We start from the raw sequence: 12722 nt of genomic DNA, 5'->3' as shown, positions 1-12722 counted from the left end.
CCTCTGATTGGCTGGATTTTAAGGAGGACACCCAGGCCAACCATGCCTTCCTTTCCCTCCAGGCTGCTTTGCTGATTCTTCTCCCAGACCTTGTCCACAATGCCCCAAGTTCAAATCTTAACTGACACTTGATAACTGTATGATCATGGGCAAATGGCTTAACCTCTTTATGCTTCAGTTTCCTGATCTGTAAAATGAAGACGTTGGATTAGATGGTTTTTTGAGGTCCCTTCTATCTCTAAGTCTATGATCCTATGTACAATGGATAGAGTGCCAGGCCTGGAGTCAGGAAGACTTATTTTCTGGAGTTCATAGCTGGCCTCAGTGACCCCAGGCAAGTCACTTAACCTTGTTTGCCTTAGTTCCTCATTTGTAAAATGAGCTGCAGAAGGAAATGGCAAACCACTCCAGCATCTTTGTCAAGAAAACACCAAATGGAGTTATAGAGCCAGATGTGACTGAAATGACTGAACAACAACATGATTCTCCTACAAATCCCCCAGAGGATATCGCTCTCCTCCAACATGCTAGAAATGAAACCTCCTAGACAAAAGCCTCTGCATAAACAGAAGTGAAAACCATCATTACCAAAATCTCTTAGAAATCATAAGAAGGATGTTTCCTAGTCATTTCTAATGGAGAAGTTTTAACTCAGTTGCGACCCAGACTAAGAAGAAGTCCTCTTGGATGCAAAAGTAGAGAACTTTTTTTTTTTAAAGCTCCAAGAATGATAGGTTCTGGAGGCAGAATCAAGATGGTGGAGTGCTAGTATTTTTGCTTAGCTCACACAACACATCTCCTCCCCAGCAACCTGGAAAATGTGCTATAATGAATTTGGATAAGGAAGAAAAACTTGAGAGTGATTTTTCCAGCCCCAGACAGCCTAGGAAGATAGACAGAAAGAAAACCAGGTGGAGCTGTAAAAAGAGCAGAAGGACATAAAAAGATAGAAGTTCAGATCAGACACCCCACCCCCACACCAAGTGCATCGAGCCCAAAACTAACAAGGTCCAAAGTCAAGAAACAGGAGGGAAGAATAAGCAAACAAAAAACTTGATCACAAAGAGTTCCTATGATGACAGAGAAGCTCAAGGCTCAAACACAGAAGAAAATGACTTGAAAATATCTACAAGCAAAACCTCAAAAAAAAATAGATTGGACACATGCCCCAAAATAACTTTTGGAAGAGTTTTTTTTTAATTAAAAAAATTATTTTGTGAGGCAATTGGGGTTAAGTGACTTGCCTAGGGTCACACAGCTAGTGTCAAGTGTCTGAGGCTGGCTTTGAACTCAGGTCCTCGTGATTCTAAGGCTGTCACTCTATCCACTGTACCACCTAGCTGCCCCAAGAGTTTTTTTTAAGAGATTTTTTTAAAAAAGTAACAATAATTTAAAAAACCAAATAAATGTGGAAGGAGAAAAATTGGAAAAGAAATGAGAATTATACAAGAAAATTATGAAAAGAGAACAGCTTGGAAAAAGAAGTACAACACATAACTGAAGAAAATAACTCATTGAAACCTAGAGCTGGCCAAATTGAAGCTAACTCCATGAAACACCAGGAGATAATAAAACAAAGTCAAAAGAATGAAAAACAGAAGAAAATGTGAACTATCTCAATGGGAAAAACAACTGACTTGGAAAATAGATGAAGGAGAGATAATTAAAGAATTATCAGGTTCCTGAAAATCAAGAACAACAAAAAGAACCTAAAGATCATATATCAAGAAATTATCAAAGAAAATGGCCCAGATATCTTAGAACCAAAGGACAAAATAGAAATGGAAAGAATTCACCAGACATCTCCTGAAAGAAAACCTAAATTGAAAACTCCCAGGGATATTGTAGCCAAAATCCAGAACTCTCACATTGAGGATGACATCTTTGAGGTCAAGTCCATAGCTGGGGACACCCAGTTTTTGATGGACACAGGATACAGTTTTTTATGCCAAACATCTGATTGGTTGCAGATTTGATGATACAGTTGTACAGGCAAACATGAAGCATTGGCCTTTCATGGCAATGAATGACACAGGTCATTGAACCTTGCCTAAGGTCCAACTGGAGTACAAAGGGGAGACCAGAAGTTTCTATCCAGAAGAAGTATCTTCTATGCTCTTGACCAAGATGAAAGAAATTGCTAAAGCTTACCTTGGGAAGACTGTCACAAATGCTGTGATCACAATGCCAGCCTATTTCAACAATTCCTAACATCAGACCACCAAAGATGCTGGAACCATCTCTGGTCTCAATATGCTCCAAATCATCAATGGGCCAACTGTTACTGCTATTGCTTATGGATTGGACAAAAAAAGATTGCTGCTGAGAGAAATGTGTTGATCTTTGACCTTGGAGGTGGTACTTTCGACGTCTCCATTCTTACCATTGAAGATGGCATCTTTGAGGTCAAGTCCAGAGCTGGGGACACCCACTTGGATGGGAGGACTTTGACAACTGCATGGTCAACCATTTCAATGCCAAGTTCAAGCCAAAGCACTAGAAGGACAGCAGTGAGAAAAAGAGGGCTGTTCGCTGTCTGCGCACTGCTTGTGAATGTGCAAAGTGTACGCTCCCTCTATGAAGGTATTGACTTCTATAAGTCAATCACTTGAGCCCTTTCGAAGAGCTGAATGCTGATCTCTTCTGTGGCACACTGGACCCTGTGGAAAAGGCCTTAAGAGACACCAAGCTAGATAAATCACGGATTCATGACCTCATCCTGGTGGGTGGTTCCACTCGCATCCCCAAAATCCAGAAGCATCTGCGAGACTTCTTCAACGGCAAGGAGCTCCACAAGAGGATCCGTCCTGATGAGGCCATGGCCTCTGGTGCCGCTGTCCAGGCCGCCATTGTGTCTGGAGACAAATCTGAGAATATGCAGGACTGGCTGCTGTTGGATGTCACGCCTCTTTCCCTTGGAACTGAAACTGCTGGGGGAGTTATGACAATGCTGATCAAACATAATACCACCCTCCCCACCAACGGACACAGACCTTTACCACCTATTCAGACAACCAGCCTGGTGTGCTAATTCAGGTTTATGAAGGCTAGAGAGCAATGACAAAAGATAACAACCTGCTTGGCAAGTCTGAGCTCACAGGAATCCCCCCAGCACCCAGTGACATTTGACATTGATGCAAATGGCATCCTCGATGTTTCTGTTGTGGATAAGAGCACAGGCAAGGTGAATAAGATCACCGTCACCAATGATAAAGGTTGGCTGGGCAAAGAAGACATTGAGCATATATGGTCCAGGAGGCTGGGGAATATAAGGCTGAGGATGAGAACCAGAGAGACAAGGTGTCTTCCAAGAATCCTCTTCAATCTTATGCTTTCAACATGAAGGCTACCAGAGAGGATGAATAACTACAAGGCAAAACTGGTGATGAAGACAAAGAGAAGATCCTTGACAAATGTAATGAAATAATCAACTGGCTGGATAAGAACCAAGCTGCTGAGAAGGAAGAATTTGAGCATCAGTAGAAAGAATTGGAGAAGGTCTGTAACCCCAACATTACTAAGCTGTACCAGAGTGCAGAGGGCATGTCAGGAGTCATGCCTGGTGGATTCCCAGGGAGTGGAACAGCCCCATTTGGAGGTGCTTCTTCTGGACCCACCATTAAAGAAGTTGACTGAACACACCAGGAGAAAGAGCATACCACACAGCTTTCCAAAAATTGAAGTACTCAAATTTGTAGCCAAGGCAGCAGTGGTTTAAAAGTAACATTTAAACTACTGTGTAAATCTGGGCATTCTGAATACTTGAATGCACGGAGAGGGAGAGAAGTGAACAACATGGCACTTTATCAGTACTGTAAACAAGTGGAAATGCAATTCTTGTCCTGGAGAATAAAATCTATTTAAAATTGGCACCATAAAAAAGAGAGATAAATAGGGGATTAAAAAATTTGCTAAAAGGTACCATGGATAGAAAACTGGGAAAGAATTTTTACAACCAGTCTTTCTGATAAGGGCCTCATTTCTAAAATATATAGAGAATTAAGACAAATTTATAAGAATACAAGCCATTCCCCAATTGATAAATGGTCAAAGGATATGAACAGATAGTTCTCAGATGAAGAAATTAAAGCCATCTATAGTTATTTGAAAAAATGCTCTAAATCATTATTGATCAGAGAAATGCAAATCAAAACAACTCTGAGGTACCACATCACACCTATCAGATTGGCCAACATGACAAAACAGGAAAATGATAAATGTTGGAGAAGATATGGGAAAATTGGAACACTAATGCATTGTTGGTGGAGTTGTGAAATGATCCAACCATTTTGGAGAACAATTTGGAACTATGCCCAAAGGGCTATAAAAATGTGCATACCCTTTGATCCAGAAATAGCACTTCTAGGGCTATATCCCAAAGAGATCACACAAATGGGAAAACCCACATGTACAAAACTATTCATAGCAGCTCTTTTTGTGGTGGCAAAGAATTGGAAATTGAGAGGATGCCCATCAATTGGGGAATGGCTGAGCAAGTTGTGGTATATGAATGTAATGGAATACTATTGTGCTATAAGAAATGATGAACAGGCTGACTTCAGAAAAACCAGGAAAGACTGGTATGGTCTGATGCTGATTGAAGTGAGCAGAACCAAGAGAACTTTGTACATAATAACAGCCATGTTGTGCAATGACTAATATTGATAAACTTAACCCTTCTCAGCATTACAAGGATCTAAGACATCTCCAGAGGCCTCATGATAGAAAATGCTATCCACATTCAAAGAAAGAACTATGGAAGTTGAATTGCTATCATTTTTTTTCTCTTCTGTTGAGTTTCATTTCCTCTTTCTGATGGTTCCTCCTATGGGTTTTAATTTTTACTTACAACTTCACTAATGTGAAAATATGTTTAATAGGAATGTAAGTGTATACCCTGTCTCGGGAAGGGTGGTGGGGAGGAAGGGGGAGAAAAATTTTAGACTCAAAAACATATGGAAGTGATTGTTGATAAATCAAAGTAAATTAATAAAATTTAAAAAAAAGAAAAAATAATAAAAATGCTTATACCATGCTTTAAGGTACACAAAAAAATTACATCACACATAATTCTGAACACATATAAAAGTGTACTGTGTTATATTGCCCAAAATAAATAAATAAATAATAGATATAGATAGAGATAGATAGATAGATAAATAAATAAATGAAAGGTGCTGTGGACATGAATTAATATCAATACAAATCATATGTGTGCCAAATGGCTTAGCATCCAAATTCTTTCATAAAAATTAAATGAATTTCAGGATGAAAAAGAAAATAAAACTAGTGGAGGACCTGAATTTATTCCTCTAAGATCTAGATAAATATAACCTTAAAATAAAAAAAAAAGAAGTTAAAGAGATGAATAGAATTTTAGAAAAGTTAGATATAATAGACTTTGGAATATAGTAAAGGGAAATACGAAGAAGTATTCTTATTTCTCAGTTGCATGTGGCACTTTCACAAAAACTGATCATATTTTAGTTCCTAAAACCTCACAAACAAATGCAGACAAACTGACATATTTAATGCATCTTTTTCTGACCATAATGCAATAAAAATTACATTCAGTAAAGGGCCTTTGAAGCACAAATCTAAAATTTAATTGGAAACTAATCCTTTAAAAATGAATGGGTAAAAGAATAAATCATAGAAGCAATCAAAGGTTTCATTAAAGATAATGACAACCATAAAACAACATACTAATATTTGTGGTAAATTCAGTATTCATGTTGATGCCCTTTGAACATCCTGGCCCCTCAGTTCCTCAACTCTTACTGGTATGGCAGTCCATCTCCACTCTACTTCAACCACCCACAGGGATGATATATTACCTTAGATCCTACCATCACCTAAGACTGTTCCACCTCTATGGTCTTGAACTCTGAAATTCCCCTCTCTAATCATAATCTACTGTCCTTATACTTCCTCCATTCCCTTACTCCTAAATATGGTCTTTACCCTTAGTATGACTACCTGTTCCTCCATCCCCCTTGGCATCAATTGAAATAATCATGATTTTTGTTGTTCTTATTATCAATATGAGAAATTCATCTGGTTGTTTTTATTATTGATGTTGTCAATTATATTTACAGTTTTCCTAAATTGTGTGGAGAAAAATGCTATGAAAATACTATGAAACTGAGAAAAGGTGAGTGGACTAGATGCTGGTAGGTGACAGCAACAAGGATCTGGCCATGAAGATATAAACAGATGACACAAACTTCAAAAGAGGGAAGGTTTCTAAGTGATGGTGAAAGAAACAACACCTGAAAGTAGAAGGGAGGAGGCAAGTAAAAGGTGACAAAGATTATGCCAACTCAGAGGCAATGTGGTAGCACAGGAAGAATTGGATCAAATTCATGATCCAAGTTCATGGTTCAAATCCCAACACTGCTGCAAGTTACCTGTCAATCTCTCATACCCTCTGTCTTCTTATCTGTAAAAATGAAGAAATCGGACTAGATGGTACCTAAGCTCCCGTACATCTTTAAATCTATGATCCTGTGATACTCCTTGGGCTCAGTTTGTGGTCCCACCTTCTTCACATCATTCCTATAACCTAAGTGGTGTTACAGAAATCCAAATCCCATTTTCAGACATTATCACCTAACCAGCTTCACAAATTCATCTTTCTCTTCTGAAGTATGCCCCCTCTTCAATAAGCAGCAGAAGTTCAAATGCTACCTAGACCCTATATGTGTGTGTGTTTGTGTGTGATGTATGTATCTATGCATCTATGTATGTATGTAATTCCTCCCATTATTCAGTGGGTAGTACTACCGAGAAGAATAAGAGCTTAGGCCAGGCCTGGAAAGAGTGGTAAGGGGAGAGCTGCCCTCATGACAAAATCAGGTTTCTATGAGCATCAGAAGATGAGGAAGAGATGAGCTTATTAACAATGAAGTCAGAGTTAAAGGACAAAGTGCAAGAATCCAGCAGGAAAAAGAGTCTGGGGAGGAATTGGGCTGAGTTGAATAGGAAAGACATTTTTACCTCTCCAGAGGGTGACTTTGACTCATAGTGTTTAAGGGAGCAAGAAGTCATTTAAAATTATCTGATGACAACTGGGGTTTTTTCCACCTTATCTTTCCTCCCAAGGCCTCTGTTTTTCCTAACTTTTCCTGTTACTGTCAAGGGTACCACTACCCTCCCAGTCACCCAGGCTTATGAACCAAGCATCATCTTTGACTCCTCACTCTTGTCACCCTCTGTTTCTAATCTGTTGCTGAGTCCTTTCTATTCTACTCTTGTAACATCACTTGTATATGCCTCCCTTCTCATCTCTGACACTGTCATTATCCTGGTACAGGTCCTCATTATCTCATGCCTATATTATTGCAGTAGCCTGATGGTTGATCTCCCTACCTCACTTCTCTCCCCAGTCCAGCCCATTCTCCACTCAGCTATTAAAGTGATCTTCCTAAAGCTCTTCACTTCCTTGGTTTCCTTCATGTCTCAGCTAAAATATGACCTTCTACAGAAAGCCTTCCCTAATCCCTTTTCATTCTAGTACTTTTCATCTGTTGATTGTTTCCTATTTATCCTTTAACATTGTTTGTTTGTTTCTTTTTGCATATTATCTCCTCCACTAGATTGCAAGTTCCTCAGAGCGCTGTCTTCAGCCTTTCTTTGTATCCCAGAGCTTAGTACAGTACCTGGTACATAACAGGCACTTAATAAATGTTAATCTACTGACTAGCTGCCTCACATTACACTGAAACATGTGTTAGGCCTTTGATGTTAAGCCACAAATAAAATCAGCCACTGCAGCTATGCAGAAGATAGTCTATATACGAATCAGAGTCTAGAACTGAGTCACACCTTATTCTGGTAGGTTCATGTCTTTGGCTAGAGAATCTCCAAATATGTGGTTATTGCATAGAATGAAGTTCAATATCACTAGTAGTAATAGTACCTGCATTACTGGATCCAAAGTTATCCACACTAGCCATTCTTGGGGATCTCCTTAATATCAGTATCAGTGGCTCCGTGATACCTCCATCCCGCTTAGTGTCAGAGAACATCAAAATCTGGCTTTCTCAAAAGTCCCTCAGTTCCAATTGCAAACAGGCTTGCAAAGACAAAATTGCTTTAAAAAAAAACTCAATAGTGAACACAGAAAGAATTTGTATTGTAACTCTTAGTTTTACCTTTAGCAAAGCTCCTGTAGTGCTCCATTGAAAGAGGAAAGACTCCAAGGAGATCCTTGTTACTTAGATTTTCCTCCCAAGAATAACTCACATCCACACACTAGATGGTGCAATTGGGCCTCAGTGGAAAAACAATGACCTCCATATTAAAGCAGTAACTTGTATCAAAAGGCACTATGTTCAAGTGCTGAATAGCCTACCCTGAGGACTACTTTTCATCAGCAATGAATTACTCTCCCTAGCCTTGGTTTAAGTAACAATAAATACTGGGCACCAAACACATTTTCTTCACCCACAGCAGGCACTTACAAGTATGCTATTTATTGACTCCTGGACAACAAGAAGGGTACATCCAACATGTATGTGTACCTTTTTTACCTAAAAAAACTTTCTTCAATAACTCCTTAGGAGAATTTCCTGGAGTCCAGTCCTCACAAATCTGTCTTCAGGTTGTATTTTTCCATCTCCACGCCTAGCCTTTGCCCAGCCAGGCCCCTTTCCATGACACTCTGTAAATTCTCACAGAGAAGGAATTGAATTTAGAGTCAGAAAATCTATGTTGAAACCTCTATGTGACCTTGGTCAAGTCACTTTCAGTTTCAGTTTCCTCGTAGGCAAATGAGGGAGAATTGACTAAAAAGTCTCTTAGTTCCCTTCCAGTATATTCTCTGGTATGGTGAACCTTGATTCCTACCCACGATGATCACCCTTCATCTCACTCTGCCCCAAACCACAGCCCTAGAGGCAGTGTGAAGAGAAGTAGGGAAAGGTACATGGTCAAGCTTGTTATTCCAAATTGAATCCCTGGAAGCTTTAGGAATGAAGAACGCAGGGAGTGAGATGGGGGCAAGGCTCATTGCAACCCCTACCTTCAAGTTTCTGGCCCCAAGAGAATCCTTCCACCATCGCCTAAATCCGCAGGGATCTCAAGCCAGGGGGTATGGTATGAAATCCAGGTGTCTGTCCACTGTGGTCCTGAAGTTGGAGCCAACATCAGGGTATATGTAACGCACTTTCACACCTGTATAAATGCCCGTTATCATTATTATTAACCCAAAGTCACTAGGCCTCCAGTCTGGTAAGCCCTTCTTGGAATCTTCTAAGGCACTCCAGCAGAGCTCGAAAGAGGTTTAGAGAACAATACAAAGGTGTGCTAGCAAATGTTTAACAATTGGGCTCCCTGGGGGGGAAACATATGCATACACTTCTAAGTTTATCTGCATTATCAACACTTTCTTAAGTCTAGGCAATTAAAAAAACAAATCAAGCCCTCATCTGTGGTGATTGCCGGTAAGATAAGTGCTAACTCCGGTTTACCTCTGGCCTGGAGCAGGACTGTGAGAAGCACAATGGTTAGCTCACTGCTCACTGGCCAATCCTTCTGTCCCAGCCAGTATTGCTCCATCTGTTCTAGCCGAGGACTCCCTGGCAAGAGTTCCTAATAATCTAGGAGCGCTAAGAAGATAAAGAAGATGTATTCTGTTGGAAGGCTGGGTAGGGACAGATGATAGATAGTGCTGGAAGAAACCTTGGAGATGGTATTTGGAGGCAGAGGACTTGGGGTCAAATCTAGTCTCCTCTTTCTATTAGTGAAGCCTGGGGCAGAATACTTACTTAATCTTTCTTGTTCTCACTTTCTTATCGGTAAAATGAAGGTCTAGGAACAAAGGATTTTGGGCTGCAGGGGATTTTGAATCTCATTTAGCCAACCGCCTCATTTTACAGATGATGAAACTAAGGTCAGGAGAGATTAAAGTGATTTGCTCGAGGTCACAAGCAGTAAGTAGTAGCAGAGATTTAAAGCCACCTCCTTGGACTCAGGCCAGTATTATTTGTACCTTATTGGTGAGCACCTATTAATAAGTTAGTTCCTTTACAAAATTTACTCGAGAGGCAGGGAGCAATTGGGTTTGATATTTCTTTCAGTTGGCTTTTGTACAGACTACATGATAAAAGTTGAATTGAAATGCAGCAGGAGAAATTGAGATTGGACTCAGAAAAGATCTTGCTGACCATGAAGGACTGTGAAATCTGTCTTTTCTACCCTTGAAGCATTCACCTTGGGAAGATTTGGGAATCAGGTAATAAATACTCTGCACTAAATAAAGGGTTTGCCTGGAAGCACAAAGACTGGCAGGCAGCCCTAGGGTCTCTGCTACGGTTATGACTTCTCGCTAACATAGTGTATATAAAATATACATATGTTTTTATATCATACATAAAATCTATTTTGCACGGAATATATCATATTCAACTCTATTTTGTTGAGTGTCATAAGGCTCTGACCTCCCGTGAGATTCTCTTGATTAGTTATCCTGCTAAGATTAACAAGGACTTTTTTCTGGCATTGTTAACAGCAGCATTACTATTAGGTGATGTGGTGGACAGAGCTCTGCGCCTGGAGTCAGGAAGACCCAACAAATCTGGCCTCAGACATCTACTAGCTGTGAGACCCTGGGCAAGTGATTTAAATTCTATTTGCCTCAGTTTCCTCAACTGTAAGATGGGGATAATAATAAACACCTACCTTGCAGGGTTGTTGTGAAGATCGAATGACTTGACTGGAATGTAGTAGGTGGTATATAAATGTTTTTTCTCTTTCCCTTTCCTGCTAAGTTGTGGACTTACTTTGTTCTAGGTACTCCTTGGCCACTTGTAATACCACATTTGACTAGTTCATAGCCATTAGAATTGGCCTTTAAAAGGAGATCTGGAGGGAGCAAGTGATGAACACAAAGAGCGATAGACAGGAAAGACTCTAGTTCCCTGAAGGGAAACTTGTGTATCAGGTGAGAGTAGAACAATAGATGCTAGAGGTATCAGTGGACAGAGGACCTGGCAGGGTTCCTAACCAGCCACAATGCAGTGGCAGTGGAAGAATCAAGTCAGCAAGAGTTTTTTAAGTGCCTACTATGTGTCAGGCACCATGCTAAGCACTGGGGATACAAAGAAAGGCAAAAGATAATCCTTGCTGTTTAGGAGCTCACAGTCCAGTAAAGAAGACAACATGTAAACAGCTACATATAAACAAGATATAAATGTGTGTGTGTATATCGCGTGCATATTATATGCACATACACAACACATGCTTATTATATGGGTGTAACATGTATATTATATATGTGGATATACAACATGCATGTTATATGTGTATATATAACACATATATATGTATGTATGTATTATTATATGTGTATGTAGTTGGAGATACTCCACAGAGGGAAGGCACTAGGCTTATGGGGAATTGGGAAAGATCTGTAGAAGGTGGAATTTTAGTCTGAAGGAAGTCAGAGACTGGGAAACGTGAAGAGAGAGAATTCCCAGTATGGGGACATTTGGTGAAAATACAAGGAGTCAAGGAAGCCAGTGTCCCTGGATCACAGAGTATGTGGATGGGAGCAAGGTTTAAGAAGACTGATAAAGTAGGAAGGGGCCAGGTTTTGAAGGAGTTTACAAGTCAAAGAGGAAATAAGGAGCCACTGGAGTTTATTGAATATGGAGAGGGGTGGTAACATGGTCAGACTTCCACTTTAGGAAGAACAATGTGACAGCTAAGTGGAGGTTGGACTGGAGTGGGGAGAGCCTTGAGACAGGGACAACAACCAGGAGACTATTACAATAGTCTAGCATGAGGTGATGAGGGTCTGCCTCAAGGGGGTGGTAGTGACAGAGGAATTCCAGATCAAGGAGAGTACTTCCTGGACTTGGCCTCCTGGACCCAGAGGAAGAGTTCTTTGGCAATGCTGAGTTTCTAGACCAAGCCTCCTAAGGAAACAGGAGGAGTTTCTGAATAATGCCCAATTTCCTGGAGAGAAATCCTTGGATAAAGCAAGAGCTGGAGCTGAGACAAGGGACAGAGTTTAAATGTGGAAATCCAGATCTTCACTAATACTATGAGTTACATAGAGAGTCTGCAGATCCAGAGAGAGTGAGGTCAATTCTCCAGCAGCCTGTCTTGGGAGGCATGCCTCAGTTTCTGTGTGGCCTTCTAAGTCCAGTCCAAGTCTGAGGTTCTGGGAAGTGTAGGCTCACTGGGAAAGGAAGGAGAGCTATTTGGACTGTTTATAGCCTCCAGTGTCAGCTCTTTGCATTAAAAAGGAATCCAGTTGAAAGGTGATGAGCATCCATACTAGGGTGATGGTCAAGTGAGTAAAGAGAAGAAAATTGTAGTAGAAACAGCAACACTTGGCAACTGGTTGACTAAGGAGGACGGGAGTGAGTAGGAAGAGGGTACATGGGACATGAGGGTCTCTTAGATTTTTTTTAAATGACATGAACTAACTTCTAGTGTTCCTAGGGGAAAACCTGGATGAGGACATGAGCCGAAACAGAACTTAATACATGTAAATCCGGAGTTTCAATTCTGGGCCTCTGGTTACATATTCTTCAGCTGAACAGTACTTACTTGCTATATATAAAACCTATTCTTGCCCAGCACTTTTCCAGTTCCATACCTTTGCTCACTTTGTTTCCTATTCCTGGAAGAGCCTCCCTTATCTCTTCGTTTGTCAAATTCCTGTGCCAGCTTTAGCATCTGGCTCAAATGCTGCCCCTTTCGGGGAGCCT

General features: G+C 40.4%; 1 pseudogene; it reads left to right on the top strand.

The window, feature by feature from the left end:
* The first annotated feature begins 1983 nt into the window (after window positions 1–1983).
* LOC110201493 (heat shock cognate 71 kDa protein pseudogene) lies at window positions 1984–3636 on the top strand (annotated as a pseudogene).
* The last annotated feature ends 9086 nt before the right edge of the window (window positions 3637–12722 follow it).

The sequence above is a fragment of the Phascolarctos cinereus genome, unplaced genomic scaffold (genome assembly GCF_003287225.1).
Source record: "Phascolarctos cinereus isolate Bilbo 61053 unplaced genomic scaffold, phaCin_HiC Scaffold_1;HRSCAF=81, whole genome shotgun sequence".
NCBI classification, from domain to species: domain Eukaryota; kingdom Metazoa; phylum Chordata; class Mammalia; order Diprotodontia; family Phascolarctidae; genus Phascolarctos; species Phascolarctos cinereus.
Note: the sequence above shows the minus strand (reverse complement) of the source record. Positions and strands in the feature narration are given on the sequence as shown.